Below are 20,490 nucleotides of genomic sequence, written 5' to 3' on the forward strand. Positions count from 1 at the left end.
TTCCAAAGAACTAGTCTTGAAATGTCCTAAGGATGTAGTGTGTTGTTCTGGAAAGAATATTGAATTTAGAGTCAGAAAATCTAGCTTTGGATCCAAAGTCTGCCCCTAACTTTCTGTGTAACCTTTGGCAAGTCACCCCATGGAAGACATTCTTTCTTAACTAACCTTTATTATATTAGTACCATTCAGCAAAACTCTATGTCAAAAAGGTGTCTGTTAACACTTACAATGGATGTTATCTGAGTCAGGATAAAATGTGATCTTACTTTCAAGGGACTTGTTAGTTAAAAACCAGAGGATATAGGCACAGCAAGGGCTACATTTGGGTCAAGGCTAGTATGAATCAGGAAAAGGCTTTAAACAGGTTTAGCATTTGTGCTTTTGATGTACAAACAGAGCCAAGCAATTTCAGAGAGAGTAAACAGTATTTTTTACTATCTGACCTTTAGAGAAAATATGATGTGGTAAAAAGTGCCTGAAGCTGGTATTCTAAGCTCTAACACTAATGCTATGACCATGAGCAGGTCTTTGAACCTTCCTTAATTTTAAATTTCTTTACCTCCATGAGGAAGATAATAATCATACCTGCCTTATTTACTTTAGGAAGTTATTGTAAGAATGAAATAAGATCAGATATGTAGTTAAAGTATCTATGAATATGTTAGATAAATGTGGTGAAGTGGTAATTAGATTTTTAAGATCAATTTTAGAACAATTGAACTTGATGCATGTGAGAAATATGAAAATGCTTTGTAAATTGCAAATATGTATATATATATACATATATACATATATGTATATATATATATATGAGCAAGATAAAAAGGGAGGAGAGAAAGAGGTAGAAAGAAGGGGAGGGAAAGATTGATCAAGGGAGGGAGAGAAATGGAGAAAAGAAAGAAAAAGGGAGAGGGAGAAAGAGAGAACATTAATTAAGCTCTTAGTACATGCCAGACCCCCCCCCCAAATGTTCTGAGATCATAAATAAAAGCAAAAAATAAATACATAACTCCTGCCCTCCCCTAGTTTTGAGAGATCTTACATTCATGTGAGCAGGGGAGATGTCAGCGTAGAAAATAAAGCTGAATGGGGAGTTAAGGGGCTGAAGGAAATAAAAATATCTGAAAAGATGGGAGCTGTTCTTGGAGGGAAATGAGAATAGATGTTCTGAGAAATTTCTTAAATGGTTCCTGGGAGAGAAACTCATTGGCTGAAAGGAGAGGGCCACAGGGGTGTAGAGGATACTCTTTTTCCTTGCTGGAGACCAGCAAATGTTTTCTCTGTAACTTGTAACATGTAACCTTAGCTTTCCATGGAGGTACTGAGAAGTTGTAAGCAGAGACTGAAACCTTGGTAACAAAATTAGTATTTATCAGAGACTAGTTTCGAATCCAGGTCTGTCTATCATCCCCACTTTTATATCCCATAAGTATCTTCACTTCATGTATAAAAACTACTTTGTACCCACCCCCAAACTCAATGATACCCCTAACTTTTTTTTCCTGAAGTCATCACTATCCTTTCAGTCTCATATTTCTTTTTTTTTTCTTTAGAATATTTTCCCATTATTACATCATTCATGATTTCCCACCCCACCCCACCCCCTACTCTCTTGGAGCTGACAAGAAATTCCACTGGGTTATACATATATCATTGCTCAAAACCTATTTCCATGTTATTCATATTTGCAGTAGAATGATCTTTTAACATCAAAACCCTAATCATATACCCATCGAACCATGTGATTAATCATATGTTTTTCTTCTGAGTTTCTATTTTTACAGTTCTTTCTCATGCGTTCCTCTGAATTTTCCTGGGTCATTTCATTGCTACTAGTAGAAAATTCTATTACATTCAATTGTGGTTAATGTATCAGTCTCTGTGTACAGCAGTGATTCCCAAGTGGGCTCCACCGCCCCCTGGTGGGTGCTACAGCGATCCAGGGAGGCGGTGATGGCCACAGGTGCATTTATCTTTCCTATTAATTGCTATTAATTTTTTTTTAATTCATTTCCAGGGGTCTAAGTAATATTTTTTTTTCTGGAAAGGGGGCAGTAGGCCAAAAAAGTCTGGGAACCACTGGTGTACAGTGTTCTCCTGGTTCTGCTCCTTTCTCTCTGCATCAATTCCTGGAGGTCTTTTCACTTCACATGGAATTCCTCCAGTTCATTATTCCTTTCTGCACAATAATCAGATACCACAATTTGTTCAGCCAGTCCCCAATCAATGGACACAGCCTCATTTTATAATTTTTTTTGCCACCACAAAAAGTGCAGCTATGAATATTTTTGTACAAGTCTTTTTCCAGATTATCTCTTTGGGGTACAAACCCAATAGTGGTATTTCTGGGTCAAAGGGCACACATTTTTTTAAAGTCCTTTGAGTATAGTTCCAGATTTCCCTCCAGAATAGTTGGATCAATTCACAACTCCACCAGCAGTGTATTAGTGTCCCAATTTTGCCACATCCCCTCTAACATTTATTACTTTCCTTTGCTATCATATTGGCCAGTCTGCTAGGTGTAAGGTGGTACCTCAGAATTGTTTTAATTTGCATTTCTCTAATCAGGAGGGATTTAGAACACTTCTTGATGTGCTTATTTATAGTTTTGATTTCTGCATGTGAAAACTGCCTATTCATATCCCTTGACCATTTGTCAATTGGGGAATGACTTGATTTTTTTGTAAATTTGGCTTAGTTCCTTATGCGTTTTGAAAATTAAATCTTTGTCAGAGAGGTTTATCTTTGGTAAAAATGTTCTCCCAGTTTGTTACTTTTGGTGTCATTCCTCCACATCTTTTTCATTATTTTCCTTGATATTCTTGATCTCTTGTTCTTTCAGATGAACTTTGTTATAATTTTTTCTAATTCTATGAAAAAATTTTTTGGTAATTTGATAGGTATGGCACTGAATAAGTAGATTAATTTGGGTAAGACTATCATTTTTATTATGTTAGCTCATCCTACCTATGAGCAATTAATGTTTTTCCAGTTATTTAGATGTAGTTTTAATTGTATGAAAGGTGTTTTGTAGTTGTGTTTACATAATTCTTGTGTTTGTCTTGGCAGATAAATTCCTAAATATTTTATGTTGTCTAGAGTGATTTTAAATGCAATTTCTCTTTCTAATTCCTGATGCAGAATTTTGTTGAAAATACATAGAAATGCTGATGGTATATGTGGGTTTATTTTATACCCTGCAACTTTGCTATTGTATTAATTATTTCAACTAATCTTTTAGTTGATTTTCTAGAATTCTTTAAGTATACCATCATATCATCTGCAAAAAGTGATAGTTTAGTTGCCTCATTGCCTTCTTGAATCCCTTCAATTTCTTTTTTTCTCTAATTACTCTTGGTAGCATTTCTAGTACAATATTGAATAAAGAGGGTGATAATGGACAACCTTGCTTCACTCCTGATCTTATTGGGAAGGCTTCTAACTTATCCCTATTGCAGATGATGCTTGCTGATGGTTTTAAATATATACTGTTTATTATTTTGAGGAATGGCCCTTCTATTCATTTATTTTCTAGTGTTTTCAATAGGAATGGCTGTTGCGTTTTTGTCAGACTTTTTCTACATCTATTGAGATAATCATGTGATTTCTATTGTTTTAGTTGTCAATTATGTGGATGGTTTTTCTAATATTAAACCCATCCTTGCATTCCTGGTATAAATCCCACCTGATCATAGTGGATAATCCTTGTGATAACTTGCTAGTTACTTGTCTTTTTGCTAGTATTTTACTTGAGATTTTTGCATCTATGTTCATTATGGAGATTGTTCTGTAGTTTTATTTCACTGTTTTTAGTCTACCTGGCTTTAGAATCAATACCATATTTGTGTCATAAAAAGAATTTGACAAGACTTCTTTGCTTACTTTGTCAAATAATTTGTATGGTATTGGCATTAGTTATTCTTTAAATGTTTGATAGAATTCATTTGGGAATGCATCTGGCCCTCAGGATTTTTTCAGAGAATTTTCGAGGGGGGCAGCTGGGTAGCTCAGTGGATTGAGAGCCATACCTAGAGATGGGAGGTCCTAGGTTCAAGTCTGGCCTCAGACACTTCCCAGCTGTGTGACCCTGGGCAAGTCACTTGACCCCCATTGCCTACCCTTACCACTCTTCTGCCTTGGAGCAGATATACAGTATTGACTCTGTAAAGGTGAAAAGGGGGGTTTATGGGTTCAGTATATTAAAGATGGTCACTAGAGGTTTGAACTATTATCAATCATAATCTCAAATCAAAAATTGACTTTTATGAAATTTTATTTACATGAGAAGAGAGAGAGAAAGTATGGAAATAAGAATCAATCCCACTGATTAGTCCAGGTAGATCTTAATCCTCAACCAAGGGTTAAAGGGCCTGAGACTAGGAGGTGAATGAAACAAACTTCATTCACAGAGTCTATAAAAGGAAGTTTCTTAATAGAAGTTCAGGAAGATTCAGTCTTTAAACTCACCACGTGGAACAGTCTCGGTCACGAAACAGCAAAGCTCCCTTCAGGTCATATCATACATATATATCATCCCATATCATCACATTAACATTATACCATCATAATCAGCTTACTTTTTTCCCCACCCTCTTTCTGAGTAAATTCCTTCTATCTTCCCTACTACTGAGAACAATTTTTGAGAATTACAGAAATCCTCTTTCCATGTAAACATATAAAGATTTTGATCCCAATGAGCCCCTTAAATTTTCTCTTATTTACCTTTCGGAGCTTCTCTTGTGTCTCCCGTTTAGACTCTGAATTTTTGTTTAGAAATGGCTTATTCCTCAGGAATGCTTGGAAATCATCTTCCTTATTGAATGACCATTTTTTCCTGTGAAAGAATATGCTATGTTTTTCCATTTCTTTCTGCCTGTTTGAAGTATTTTTTCCTTGACTTAGTGACTCTTGAATTTAGCTATTATATTCCTAGAAGTGGTCATTTGAGGATTTCTTTCTGGAGGTGATCTGTGAATTCTTTTAATTTTATTTTCTTATTCAAGGATCTCTGGGTAATTATTATCTTTGATGATTTCTTGAAATATGATAACCAAATTTTTTTCTTGATCATGGCTTTCCGATAGTCCAATAATTCTCAAATTGTCTCTCCTTGATCTATTTTCTTGCTCAGTTGTTTTTTTTCAAAATATATCTCATGTTTTCCTCTATTTTTTCCTTATTTTGATTCTGCTTTTTTGTTTCTTGATTTGTCATGAAATCATTAGTTTCTGGATAGTCAATTCTGATTTTTAAGATCTAATTTTCCTCTGTCAATTTTTGGTTCTCCTTTTTCAATTGTCCCATTTCTTCTTGCATTACTTTCCTTTCTCCTTGAATCACTTTCATTTTTCTTTCCCACTTTTCCTCTGTCTTAATTAGTTTGTGAAGTCCTTTTTGAGTTCTTCCAGAATCTGTGTCCAATCCCTATTTTTCTTTTGGATCTTATGTGTATTTCCTTTGCCTTCACTGTCCCCTTCTGTGTCTGTTCCTTGCTCTTTGTCTTTATAAAAATTTTTTAGAGTTAGGTGCTTTTTTTGTTGTTTGCCCATTTTCCCTATCTAATAATAGGTAGGCTTGAGAGTGTGATATGCTGGTCTGAGAATTGAGAGCTCTGAGAGGCCCTTCCCCATTCTGATTCAATTGGCCCTCCTGATGTTGATAGCTTAAAGACTTGTATCAGAATTAGGTGTAAGCTTTTGATCTCACTCTGATCTTGATCAGATATGGAGCAGATCAGATTCTGGCTTCAGGCTTAGTCTCAAGTTTTTGAGAATCAGTCACACCCTTAATTGTCCTGTCTTGGAGCTCTACCCTGAGCTTTAGGCAAAAAGATCAGTACTTGGAATTTAGTACTATCATCCCCAACAAAATTTCCTTGAATTCCTTTTGTTAAGGTTCCAGACTTCTCAATGGGTTTGAAATTTCAAGGGGTATGGGATAGCTTTTACTTCTGTTTGCTCAGGCAAGGACTCACAGTCTGGATGTTGGCTTCAGAAAAGTTTCCCAAATCTTGGACAGGATATGTGAGGGTGAGGGGGAGAAGGGTGTGGTTCAGTTTTGGCTTGTTCTTCCCTCTTTTTTTTAATTTTTGAAATTTAATTTAATTAATTGATTTGAAATATTTTTCAATGCTTACATGATTCTTATTCTTTCCCTCCCCCATAACCAACAGGCAATTCAATTGGATTTTACCTGTATTATTGATCAAGACCTATTTCCATATTATTAATATTTGCATTAGAGTAATCATTTAGAGTCTAGTTCCCCAATCATATCCCTGTCGAACCATGTAATCAAGCAAATGTTTTTCTTCTGTATTTCTACCCCTATAATTCCTTCTCTGGATGTAGATAGTGTTTTTCTCATAAGTCCTTCAGAATTGTCTTGTATCATTGCATTGCTGCTAGTAGAAAAGTATCACATTCAATTGTGCCACAGTGTATCAGTCTCTGTACACAACATTCTCCTGGTTCAGTTCCTTTCCCTCTCTATCAATTACTGGAGGTTGTTCCATTTCACATGAAATTCCTCCAGTTCATTATTCCTTTCAGCACAACAATTTGTTCAGCCATTCCCCAATCAAAGGGCATCCCCTCATTTTCCAATTTTTTGTCACCACAAAGAGAAGGGGCTATGAATGTTTTTGTACAGATATATTTCCTTATCATCTTTTTGGGGTATAATCCTAGAAGTGTTATGGCTGGGTAAAAGAATTCCAAATTGCCTTCTAAAATGGTTGGATCAATTCACAACTTCTTCAGCAATGCATTAGTATCCCTATTTTGCCACATCCACTCCAACATTTATTACTTTCCTTTCCTGTCATATTAGCCAATCTGCTAGGTATGAGGTTGTACCTCAGAGTTGTTTTGATTTCTTGCTACAGCTTCTTGCTATGTCTGTTCTCCTCTCACCCGAGTGCCCTAGATGTTTGTTCCCTACATTTTGGGTTTTTCTTTTCTTGAAAGTTGTTTCACTGTTTCCTTGCTGGTCTTTTCATTACTGTATTCGTTTTGGGGTGATATTTAAATCTTTGTTGGGGAGGATTCTCATGGTGTCATAGAGCTGCTGATGAATATTCTTCCATCTTGGCTATTCCCCAAGAATTCTCAGTCTCACATTTCTAACATACTAGTCATCCTTGATTATTCACTCTCCCACTCTCTCCCACCCCCACCCCCATATATTAAGATAGTTTCCATGGCCATTTCATTAAACATTTTCCTCAAAACATTGAGCCTGAATTACTTAGTTGATGAAGCAACTAGGATCATGGAAGATTTTAAGCACTGAACTGAGGTTCAGGCAGACCTGGGTTGAAATTCACTCTCAGATGTTTATTAGCTATGTGACCTTGGTAAAATCACTTCACCTCAGTTTCAATATTCTAATATTTAAAGTGTGTATCATAATAACACTTACCTACCAGGGTGATTGTTAGGATCAAATGAAATAATTTCTACAGAGCACTTTCCCAACTTTCAATCAATTTAATTAATGTTCATAGTCATGTAATTATTGTAACACTTACAAGGTTTATTCAGTTTCAGTTGTCAAATCTTGTGCTTTCTATATTCCCAGCATCTCTTAGATCTATAGTCCATTGATATGGCTACCACCCAAAATTATCAGCTCTTACTTAAATAAGAAATTCTTTTTTTTTAATTTATTTAAACTGTTACTTTCTGTTGGTTCTAACACAGAAGAACAACAAAGGCTGGGCAAGTGGGGCTATGATTTACCCAGAATTACACAGCTAGGAAGGATCTGAGGCCTCTCCTACACTTTGTTTGCTCAGGGGAGGACAGCTACATGAGACCTTCCTTCCCTGAGCCTTCCATTGTCTGCATGCCCCCATCTGGAAGTCATTTTATGTATACTTTAAATGTTTGTCCATCCCTGGGTAATCCATCACAAGGTGGGAGTTCCTTGTGGTCAGAGACTATTTAGTTTTGTCTTGGTGTCCTCAAGACCCTCCAGTCCCTAAATAGCTCTTCAATTACCTACATAATCATTTTCCACATGTTTATATAATGAATCTCTCTGAAGGGATACACAGCATGCTTCCTCCCTTTTCTCATATTGCTCTGCTTCCAATATCTAGCTCTCAGAGTGTCTGTCCTGTTTAGTCAATTATGTAAGAAGTCAGCTAAAAAAAGAAAATTAAAGTTAATCAATGGATGATGACTTTTGTCTTCCCCAGGTATACTAGCAGGCTTGTGTTCATTAAAAGAAAAACCTTATCTCAAGGACAAGATAACGTAAGCAGGGATGAAATCCAAAATCTCCTTGATATAGTTAATGTGGAAATTCAAGAAGAAAAAGCAAGTAAGTGCAATCAGTTTAGTTTTCCAGAATGTTTGAGAAATTATAGGTATTCTAGATAATTGAATGTTTGATATTAAAGCAATTGTTTATTCAATTTTTAATTTCAGCCCTTTTGGGGGGAATTATTCTAATATTTATTACATGACTTTTGTCTTAGTAAATGGAAAGAAAATCAATACAAGTATTGGTTTCAAGAGAGGAGAGGTAAGGGATAGGCAATGAGGTTAAATGACTTTCCCAAGGTCACTCAAGAAAGTATCTCAAGCCATATTTGAATCCAGCACTTTTCAACTCCAGGTTCAGCACTCTTATTCACAGCCACCTATTTTCCCATCTATATGATTTCTAAAGGTGCCTTTTACATAGCAATGAATATAACTTAAGACTTTCTTGACTACAGAGCTCTGATCATCATTATGATCCCTGATGATAAAAATGAAAAGGATATGTGATATTAGACTAAATATTTCGCCAAGGAAATATTATAGAATATATATAATATAAAATAAATAACCAAGGAAACATTCTAGAATAATCAGAAAATATCTGATGGCTCAGTATATAAAATGCTGAATCCATTGCCAAGAAGACTTGAGGTCAAATCTTGTCTCAGATACCAGATATAAGACCCTCCACAAATTATTTAGTTTCTGCCTCAGTTTCCTCAACCACAATATTGGGGAAATATTAGCACCTACTTCTCAGTATTGTTGTAAGGATCAAAGAAGGTAATATTTATAAAGCACTTAGCACAGTGCCTCTCGCATAGTTGGTGCAGAATTAATTCTTTTTTCCTTTTCTTGAATACATTGTTGATGTGACATTCTTAGATTTATATAAGTATCAAAATAGATAAAAATCAGGAGTTTTGATTTCTGGTCCTAGCTATATCACTAAGACCTTTGGGACTATTGGAAAAATCATTTGTTCTCTGTGGGACTCAATTTCTTAATCTGTATAATGAAGATTTTTTTCTCCTCTGTGGGATATTTCAAGATTTATTTTCTTATGTTTGCCACTCCCACCTCTCATCTTTGTTATCATCTCTGCCTTGGTCAACTTCTTTGATTTGTCAGTAGTCATCTTAATTCCTCTGAAGTCACACAAGTTATATGTCATTCTTTTCCTCTTTTTGTCTTATGCTTTTGACATTATTTTCTTGGCAGACTTCATTGTTAGTCGATTTTTAAAGCTTGTGCTTTCAAATTTCCCAAATTCTCTTTTGAGTGATATCTGTGCCCTAGTCAACTGTAACTGCTCTAAATTTTTTGCTGGACTTCTGAGTTAAGATGGCTGCAGTGTAGAAGAAGGACTCTCATTCTCCTCACTACTGACCAATATATAAAACCTCAAAGGACAGAAAAACACAAGTTCATATGAATGAAAGAATTCCACAATAGGGCACAGCATCAAAGGTACATGGGATTTGGGCATTTCCACGATATAAGGAGATGAAATAGCTCCCACCAAAATGCAAGCTGATCAACACTCACCCACCCCACCTATGGTGCAAGAGGCAGAGCCAGGGGCAATATCTACTTTCTTGGCAGCTGACTAAGAACACCAGTGACTTACCCCTGAGAGCAGCTAGACTTGAGACCCCAGGAGGCTAAAGAGTGTGGACCTTGGGTGCAGAGATAGGGCAGAGAGGAGAAACACACTGTAGAAACCACAGAGACTCAAAAAGTAGCCTCAGGAAAAAGCTGCTCCATAGCTCCATACACAAAGAGCCTGACCTACTCACTCAGACTTCTGGCTGGGAAGGAAAAACCAGCATAGTGATGACCAGAAATGCCCAAGAAACCACCAAAAAGAACAAGAGAAAGGCACTAACCCTGGATAATTTTTACGGAGAAAAATTCCAAACCACAGAGGAGACAACAGAGGACAAACCTTGCAAAAAATGAAAATTGGTCACAAGCTCTTGAAGAATCTGAGATCATTAGAAAGGTAGAAGAGATTTGACAAGAAAAGTGGGAAATAGTTCAAAAAGAATATAACAGTTTAAAAGGAAGAATTTCACAATTGGAAATTGAGGTCCAGAAATCAAATGAAATGATAAGCAAATTGAAGATCAGAAATGACCTGCTGGAAAAGCACGATAGACCAGACTGAAAAGGAAAATCAAAAGATTAAAGCTGAAATGGTCTTTAAAAACTAGAATTGGGCGATTAGAAGCTAATGATCTCACAAGACAGCAAGAATTAAAAAGCAAAGTCAAAAGACAATCATAATAGAAGGATACATCTCACTGAGAAAATTAGCAAGAAAACAGGTCTAGAAGAGATAATTTGAGAATTATTGCTCTACCTGAAAATTCAGAAACAAACAGGAACCTTTACGTCATACTACAAGAAATTATCCAAGACAATTGCCCTGATATTCTTCAGTAAGAGGGCAAAATAGACATTTAAAGAATCCACAGATCACCTTCTACGTTAAATCCTCAAAAGACAATCCCCAGGAATATAATCTCCAAATCCAAGCACTTCTAAGCAAAGGAAAAATTTTTAAAAGAAGCCAGAAAGAGACAATTCAGATATCAAGGAGCACCAATCAGGATTACACAGGATCTGGCAGCCTCCACACTAAAAGACCACAAGACTTGGAATATGATATTTAGAAAGGCAAGATAATTGGGTCTACAACCAAGGATTACCTACCCCTCAATATATACATCCAAGGGAAATGGGCATTCAACAAAATGGAATATTTCCAAGTATTCATAAAGAAAAGACCAGAACTAAGCTGAAAGTTTGATATTCAAACACAAAAAATCAAGAGAAACATGAAAAGGTAAATAGAGGAAAAAGAAAAAATATTTTTTAAATTTTCTTCTTTAAGGGTTTCAATAAGATCAAATTGATTATATTCCTATATGGGAAAATGTTATTTGTAACTCTCAAAAATTGCATTCACTATTAATTATAAGAATTTTTCATAGATAGAGGTTGGGGTACTTCTGAGGGACCTATGAGAAAGAACGCTATCCACAGTCAAAGGAAGAACTGTGGGAGTAGAAACACAGAAGAAAAACAATTGCTTGAACCCATGGGTTGATGGGGATATGATTCAGGATTTAGAATCTAAATCAGGGGTTGGCAACATATGGCTCTTTGGAGGGCCAGATATGGCTCTTTCTGCAGGAGCCATAAAGTCAATTTTTTTTCAGGCACTGTTACAGGAGCATACACTGTGAGCACTGTACGGCTGTATGGCTCTCACGAAATTACATTTTAAAAAATGTGTCATTTATGGCTCTCACGGCCAAAAAGGTTGCCAACCCCTGCTCTAAATGATCACCCTAGTGCAATTATCAATTACATGGTAATTGGTCTTGATCAGTGACACATGTAAAACCCAGTGGAATAGCATGTTTTCTGCTACAATCATTTGATTTTCCTTTTCATTTTGATCTATCCAGTTTTTCACGGTTTCCTGCCTTTTAATTTGGGTCTCCAATTTGCTTATCATTTCATTTGATATTTAGGCATCTTTCTCCAATTCAGAGTTTCTGTCTTTTAAAGTGTTAATTTCTTTTTGACCTATTTCCCACTTTTCTTGCCAAATGTCTTCCATCTTTCTCATGATCTCAGATTTGAAGTCTTCAGGAACTTGTGACAAATTTTCTTTTGGGGGAGAATATTTGAATATGTTTACTTGTTTGTCCTCCTCTGCTGTCTGCTCTATTGTCTGGATTTTTTCTGTGTAAAAGTTATCGAGTGTTAATACTTTTTTCTTGTTCTTTCTTTTGGTTAGTTCTTGCACATTGCTTGCCATTATTATGCTGGTTTTTCTTTCTTGGTCAGAAGTCTGGGTAAGGTGGGCAGGCTCTCTGTGAATAGAGCTGTAGAGCAGTTTTTGCCTGAGGCTACATTACAAGCCCCTCTAAGGTATATCCTCGCTCCTAAGGTGCACTCTTTAGGCTCCTGGGGTCCCAAGTCTCACTGTTCTCGGGGTCAAGCCTCTTGGTGGTCCCAGTCAGCTACCAAGATCCCAGATATTACCCCATGCTTGCTTTTCTGGCTGAGGCTCCATTATGAGTCTCAAAGCAAGCTTCTTCCACTGTCTGTCACCCCACTTCTCTAAGTCCACTCCCAAGGTCCACCCTCAAGGTCCACGCTCAAAGTCCATGTTCTTTAGCCCCTTTGGGTCTTACGTCTTGCAGATCTCAGGATCAAGCCCTTGGTGGTCCTAGTTAGCTGCCAAGAACTTGGTGAATGCCCCACACTTGCTCTAACTTTTGTATGTTGGCACTTGCAGTATAGGTGTGGTAGGGGAGGGTTGACTAGCTCACGATTTTTGGGGAGCTATTTCACCCCCTGATAGTGTGGAAATTCCCAAACCCCATGTATCTTCAATGCTGGACCCTATTGTGTGGTCCCTTTGTTCATCTTGTTTTGGTTTTTGTGTCATTTTGAGGTATCATATATGGATCAGTTAGGAGAGTTAAGTGCCCTGCTTCTACTCTGCAGCCATCTTAACCATAAATCAGTATTCCTTTGATAAGGTAAAAGGGTGTATGGAAATAGCTGATCTATGATTAATATTGAAAATTAATGAGACCTTCCATGTCCAAAACCATGTGGTATGATCTAGCCACCAAGACTAGGCTGCTTCTCCCCCTAAGAGTAGTGATCTTTAATCGCAAGCACTGAGTGATACAATGGGAAACAACACCAATAAATAAAGTGGAATTCTGACTGCCATTGCATCCTTCTCCTCCAGGGCTTGCTGCTATCGATGAAATCAATGCTGTGATTCGAGAAGGTCATCCCAGTGACACCATGACTGCACTCATGAAACCTGAGGCCCAGCTCCCTCCCGTCCTTCCATTCGCTGCCGTTATGTATCAGAATGAACTGTTCAGCCTTCAGAAAGAGAACTCCTTGGTAAGTGCAGAAGGACTCTGGCGGCATGACTGTCTCAGAGTGGAGTGTTTGGTTAGAAGAGTGGAATCATCTTGAAAATGAGATTTTGCTCTAAGATCATTTCGTATGATCTCTGAATGTCAAGAATCTTCTTAAGACATTCAGGCCATTCACAGAATCTATTTGCTCTTCTTTTAAAATAATGATTCCCTAGAAAACATAGGCACTGTATTGTCTGTACTCCAATGACAGCCTGTCCTGTGGATGCAGCATTGAACAAGGAGTCATGCAGACTTCAGTTCCAGTGTGGCCTCAGTCCCTCCAAGATTGGGTGATTCTGATCAAGGCGCTTAACCACAATGGCCTAGCCCTAACCATTTTTCTGCCTTTGAATCTACTTCCCATTGATTCTATAAGATTAAAATTAATATCCAATAACTCCAAGTATTATATTTTATAAGATTTATTAATAATCACTTGAAGTAGAGAAAAGTAAAAACCATGAGTAAAGAATAGTTTCCCATACTGTGAAAGCTAGAGAAAAGAGAAAGGGCAGAGTTATAGAAACTTAATTTTTAAACATAAGGATGTGATGTGGGGATGAAAGAGGAATTCTGACAAATGTAATTCAAGGGTACAAGATTCTTATTACACAATTCTAAGACAGAAGGGAAGGGATTTAAAAAATAGACTGAACAGTCAATCAAGTAGGAGGAAAACTGGGAAAAGGCAATACCATGAAACCTTAAGGCTGAGTCATCTTACTTAAGTTAACCCCCATTGCCTAGCCCTTACCATTCTTTTACCTTGGAATTTATGGACAGTATTGATTTTAAAACAGAAGTTAAGTGATTTTTAAAAAAAGCTTAACCTTAAAACACTATATCTGAAAAAATACCACTGCTCCATGTGGCATTATCCAATGTGGCCCTCATAATCAGCTTGTAGAAATATCAGCTCTTGGTATTATTATGGAATACACTGTTATTCCTTGTTATCCATCATTGTTCTTCTTATTATCCACTGTTACTCCTATTTATTTTGATTTTTAGAGTTTTGATCACAGAACTCTTAGCAGAAATGTGTTTAATGGAAGTTTTTCATTTTTTGTGGGTTTTTTAAATGATACTTTGTGTAATGCTGAGAAAATTCTCCTCATTGATATGTGTTTTCCTACAGAACTACCTGGCCCACAAGAAGGTGTCCATGACAGTAGAAATGGTGTCAAGTATTGCTTGGCTTAACCGAGCTTTGGAAACTGAGGATCTTGTATCAATACGAGATCATCTCCAAAATCCCTCAATAGGCTTCACTAAAGTGGATGATGAATACTTTGAACGGTAAGGGATCCTTCATTTTCAGCTTTTTGTAAATGATAGAGGTAAGATTCTGGTATCGTTTACTTCCAGGGACCACCAATCTCAAGGATACAGTCCTTCCTGTCAAGCCCTTTTTGAAATATTTTGTTTACTAATCTTACATATTCTAAGTGGTCATGAAATGCTCAAAATGCTCATGTAGGTTTTCACCATATTCCCTCTTTTGAAAAAAAAGATACCACCTTGACATATACATGTCACATCCTTTAATGTAAAGGTGCTACCTGGGGCCTTCTGCCAATTAGGAGAGGTCATGTAATACATTAAAGAAGTCGGCAGGACCTGCTTTTGAGTCCTGTATCGCCTGGGTGAGCCAGACCAAGTTGAGTTCTCAGGGTCTAAGGCAACTCTCTGCACTGGTAGATCTGATCACCTTCACCCACCCTGACATCATCCCTATCCTTCTGTTCCATAACCTGCTATCAAAGGGAAGAAGCAGACATTGAAAAGAACAGGCTTCCTTTTGCTTTTTTCTTGGGACACTCTAGAACAGGGTCCTAGATATCAGATCCATATCCTCAGCTGCTGTTCCTTTCATTTGGTGCTCCCAGAATTCATTCATGGATAGCAAAGATACAAGAGACATCACTGTGGGATAGACAGATGTTCTAATCCAAAGCGAAAAGTTTGAGAATCATTCCTGAATGAGGGAGAGAGCAACCCAGGACACTTTTCAGTCACGCTGTACAGGCTTTTCATCATTTATGCTGGTGACCACAAGAGATATTGCCATATTTCTCCCAGTTTTGAAATTTAGTGAAATTCCCCACCTCACCTCCCCCCGGCCCCTCAACCCACACCCCTAAATGAGCATAGGATCTAGAAAGGAAAGATATGGTAGTGGTCAGCTTTCCCAGCCACCTCTTTAACAGAGAAGGAAACTGAGGCTTAGGTAGGTTTATTGGCTTTGCCTGTGGTCCCATGGGTAGTAAATGCTAGATTGAGCATTTTTTAATAAACCTTTACCTTACATCTTAGGATCTGTATTATTCTTTGATTCTGAGGCAAAAGAGCAGTAAGAGAATGCAGAAGTGATTTGTCCAGGGTTAGGTAGCTAGGAAGTGCCTGGGGTCATCTTTGAATCCAAAACCACCTCTCTCTCAGCCTAGCTCTCAATCCATGGAGCCACCTAGTTGTCGCTAGGGTAAGGATTTTAAACCAGCTCTTCTGACTCCAAATTCCACAGTCATAATTTGGAAACAAACTGTGTAGACAACCAAGCCTGTGTGACTTGGAAGGAGATAAACATTTCACTCACGAGACCATTTTTGCCCTCATGGACTTTACAGTCTAGGAGAGGGATTTGTCATGTATACTTGTACAGAAAGAAACTCTTTTTCAGTTGTCAAAACTTGTTCATTCTACATTCACAGCATCTCTTAGATTTATAGTCCATCGCTATGGCTACCAAGGTAATCCAGCCCTTCATTAGCTTTCACTTGGACAATAGCAATAAATCCTTTTTTTATTTTTTATTTTTTTTTTAATCCTTCACCTTCTGTGGGTTCTAAGGCAGAAGAACAACAAGGATGGCCAGGTGGGGCTATGATTTACCCAGGCTCACTGAGCTAGGAAGGGTCTGAGACTCCTCCTATCCTTTTGTGTTCTCCGGGGAGAACAGCTACACGAGACCTTCCTTCCCTGAACCTTCCCTTGTCAGCATGCTCCCACCTGGAAGTCATTTTATGTGTACTGTAAATGTTTGTCCTTCCCTGTGTAACCCCTCATAAGGTAAGGCTTCCTGGTGGTCAGAGAGTATTTGGTTTTCTCTTGTTGTCCTCAAGACCCTCCAGTCCCCAAACAGCTCTTGACTTCCCAACGTAATCATTTTCCACATGCTTATCTAGTGAATCTCACTGAAGGGCTGCACAGCAGACTGCCTCCCTTTTCTCATATTTCTCTGCGTCTCATATCTTTTAGCTGTCAGAGTGTCTGTCCTGTTTAGTCAATTTTGTAAAAAATCAACTGAAAAGGAAAATAAAGTTAATGGATGTATGGTGACTTTTGTCTTCCACAGGTATGCTAGCAGGCTTGTGTACCTCAAAAGAGAAGCCTCAGCTCAAGGACAAGATCACTTGAGCAGGGATGAAATCGAAAATCTCCTTGATATGATTACTGTGGAAATTCAAGAAGAAAAAGCAAGTAAGTGCAGTCAGTTTGGTTTTCCAAAATGGTTAAGAATATAGCTAATCTGGATAATTGTTGGTTTCACTTTTACACAACTGTTTACTCAATTTTTAATTATAGGCCTTTATGAGGGGTAAATTTTTCTAATATTTATTACATGATTTTTGTCTTAGTAAATTTAAAGAGAATTAATACAAGAATTGATTTCAAGACAGAAGTGAGGTAAGAGCTAGGCAAGTGGAGTTAAATGACTTTGGCAGGATCTCTCAGTTAAGAAAGTATCTGAGGGCAGACCTGATGATATTTAGGAAGCACTTAGCATAATGCCTGTCACCTTTAGGTGCAGAATTCATCTTTGTTCCCTTTCCTTGAATACATTGCTGATATTTTCTCAGATTTGTATCAGTATCAAAATGGATAAAAATCAGTAGTCTTGATTTCTTGTCTTAGCTATGTCACTAATGCCTTTGGGACTGTTGGAAAAATCATTTGTTCTCTACGAGCCTAAATTTCTTAATCAGTATAATAAGGTTTTCACAGGAGATAAGCTCCAAGCTCCTCTGTGGGATATTTCAAGGTTTATTTTCTTATATTTGCCACCACCTCTCATCCTTGTTATCATCCCTGTCTTGAACACCTTCTTTGACTTGTCAGCAGCAACTCATCTTAATAACTGTAATAATTAAAATTACAAGGCTGATAGTAGCTTAATAACTTCATTTAATCAAAGTAGTAGTAGTAGTAAAGAGATAGAAAGACAGAAGACTGATAGAAACTTAACATTCTAATCAATTGCCTGCCATGTTGGACCTGTGGCTATGCTCCAATAAGGGTACCTACAGCTCTCCATCATCCAACCAGAAGACCCCAAAGACCTCCTGGTCTCCCCTTATACACTTTTCTCCACCCATTAACTCTCACATGTCACATCTCAGGAACCAATCATAGTTTGTTTGTTTTTTAAGAACTTAAGTTTATTTATTTAATTAATTTAGAATATTTTTCTATGGTTACATTAATCATGTTCTTTCCTTCACCTCCTCTCAACCCCTCCCATAGTCAACAAGCAATTCAACTGAGTTTTACATGAGTCATTGTTCAAGTTCATTCTCCACATTATTAAAATTATCACGAGTGATTGTTTAGATTCTACATTCGAAGTCATAACCACATCAAACCATGTGATCAAGCAGTTCTTTTTCTTCTGTGTTTCTACTCCCACAGTTCTTTCTCTGGATGTGGATGGCATTCTTTCTCATGGGTCCTTCAGAACTGTCCTAGATCATTTCATTGTTGCTAATAGTGAAGTCCATTACATTCAATTGTGTCACAGCATATCAGTTTCTGTGTACATTTTTCTCCTGGTTTTGCTCCTTTCTCTCTGCATCATTTCTTGGAGGTCCTGCTCCTTTTGCTCTGCATCATTTCCTGGAGATCTTTCTTGTTCAAAAGGAATTCCTCCAGTTCATTCCTTTTTACTACAGTAGTATTCCATCACCAACAGATACCACAATTTGTTCAGCCATTCCCCAATTGAAGGGCATTCCCTTATTTTCTAATTCTTTTCCACCACAAAGAACATTGCTATAAATAGTTTTGTACCAGTCTTTTTCCTTATTATCTCTTTGGGGTACAAACCCATCAATTATATGACAGGATCAAAGGGCAGGCAGTCTTTTAGTCCTTTGGATATAGTTCCAAATTGCCTTCCAGAATGGTTGGATCAACTCCACCAGCAATGCATTAATGTCCCAATTTTACCACATCCCCTCCAACATTTATTACTTTCCTTTGCTGTTTTATCGGCCTGTCTGCTAGGTGTGAGGTGGTACATCAGAGTTGTTTTGATTTAAATTTCTCTTTAGAACACTTCTACATGTTCTTAATGATAGTTTTGCCAATTATAGTTTCTTAATTTCTGTAGGCCTCCCAGGGGGGCAATGCTTGTGGAATCAGTTTCCTGTCTCATTTGTTCCTTGCTTGTTTAACTTTGTTTCTCCGAGGGCTTATCTATACCTGAATTTACTCAGTGATCTTTGACCTCCAGGTCAGTGAGAGATGACTTTCCAAAAAGGCACCATAATGGAGAGAGAGAACTCTCTTCTGACAATCTGCCCTGTGATTCTTTTGGGAGACGAAGCATGTTGAAATCTCCCCAATTGAGGTCTTTGGAAAATTAATATGCCTCATCTCCCAAATGAATTATTTCACATAACCAACTCATACATAACTCTAAAGATTCTCTTCCTAGAAGTGTATAAAATGTTACACAGTACCTAGAGTGAATTACAACAATTTGGGGATAAGAAGGAAAGAAAAGAGAACGTAAACAAGAATAATTGATAGATGCATTGACAAAATAGAATCAATATAATGATTTCCCCTTTTCAAATCATTTCTCTGAAGTCACATAAGTCATTTGGCATCCTTTTTCTCTATTTGTCTTATGCTTTTGACATTGTTTTCTTGGTGAACTGTGTTAATTGATTGTTAAGGTTTCTTATGCTATGAAATTTCCCAAAATTTCTTGGAATGATATATGTGAACTAGTCAACTGTAGTTGCGCAAACATTTTTGCCCCCTTTTAAGGGACAGGAAGCCTGAGATTCCATCTTCGTCTTTTCATCAATGGTCATTCATCTCTAATATGACTTAGGTATTGTAGACCTGGTCAGGGTAAGTGGTTATTGGCAGCTTTCTGCAAGACATGACTGAAACAGAATTTGAGCACCTTTGTTTCCTAAACCTTGATGTTCAAAAATATAGAGAGCCCAATATTGTACTGCTTCATCAGTTGTTTTTATTTTTGTTCTTTTTTTAATTTTTCAAAAACATTCCCCCTTTTGGTCACCACAGAGCTATTTTATCATTTTTCCATTCATAAGGAATTTTGGGAATCTGCCATGAAATTACTTGTATTATATCTAGGCCTCAGTGTTGTATATGGGCAAGAAGACCTAGGATAAAATCTCCTCTAACATTTCCCTGCATAATGGCAGACTCTGATTTAGAGTTCAAAGGGACCTTATTGGTCAAGAAAATCCACCCGACTACCAACTCAAGCCTAAAGCATTTAAGTGGCTTTAACAAATACTTCAATACCTTCTTTTTCCTGTAGCCTACCTAAATATCCTCAGAGGATCAATGAGTTTTAAGACCCTTCTTTATTGTCCCGAACTAAAAGAATCCTGGAATTGAGATCCAATTTCTATGTAAATTATAAAAGTAGTATCCTTAGTTAAACTAGGCAGAGCATTAATTTCCTAATTTAGGCCAATAAGATTATATAAATTATTATTTTACTCCTAAGTATATTTTAAGTTCATCATTAGCATCAGATTAAACAGGATGATATAAGAAAGTGTGAAATATCATAATTATTGTAGTTTTTAAAAACCAACAGCCATGAAGGTAATATGTCATAGTGTATAGACCACTGGGATTGGAGTCCAGAAAACTTGGTTTTATTCCTGCCTCAGATAGTTTTCAGCTATGTAACCCTGAGAACATAGTCACAATATTTGTAGACCACTTAACCAATAAAACACATTAAAGGCACCTAAGTGTCTCAGTGGATAGAAAAGGCTTGGAGACAGGAGGTCCTAAGTTCAAAGGTGACCTCAGATAGGTCTTTACTGTGTGGCTCTGGTCAAGTCACCTTGCCACAGTTGCCTAGCCCTTATTGCTCTTCTGGCTTGGAATTAATATTTAGTATCAAGTCTAAGACAGAAAGTAAGAGCTTAACCACACACACAGAGGGAGGGAGGGAGGGAGGGAGGGAGGGA

General features: G+C 37.3%; 1 long non-coding RNA gene across 1 annotated transcript; it reads left to right on the plus strand.

Annotated features, from left to right (window-relative positions):
* Positions 1–8,246: 8,246 nt before the first annotated feature.
* Positions 8,247–14,450, plus strand: LOC123231442. The gene is made up of 3 exons (XR_006505114.1): positions 8,247–8,328; positions 13,057–13,220; positions 14,379–14,450. It is a non-coding gene; the product is annotated as an uncharacterized LOC123231442 (long non-coding RNA).
* The last annotated feature ends 6,040 nt before the right edge of the window (positions 14,451–20,490 follow it).

This window comes from Gracilinanus agilis, chromosome 1 (assembly GCF_016433145.1).
Source record: "Gracilinanus agilis isolate LMUSP501 chromosome 1, AgileGrace, whole genome shotgun sequence".
Lineage (NCBI taxonomy): Eukaryota > Metazoa > Chordata > Mammalia > Didelphimorphia > Didelphidae > Gracilinanus > Gracilinanus agilis.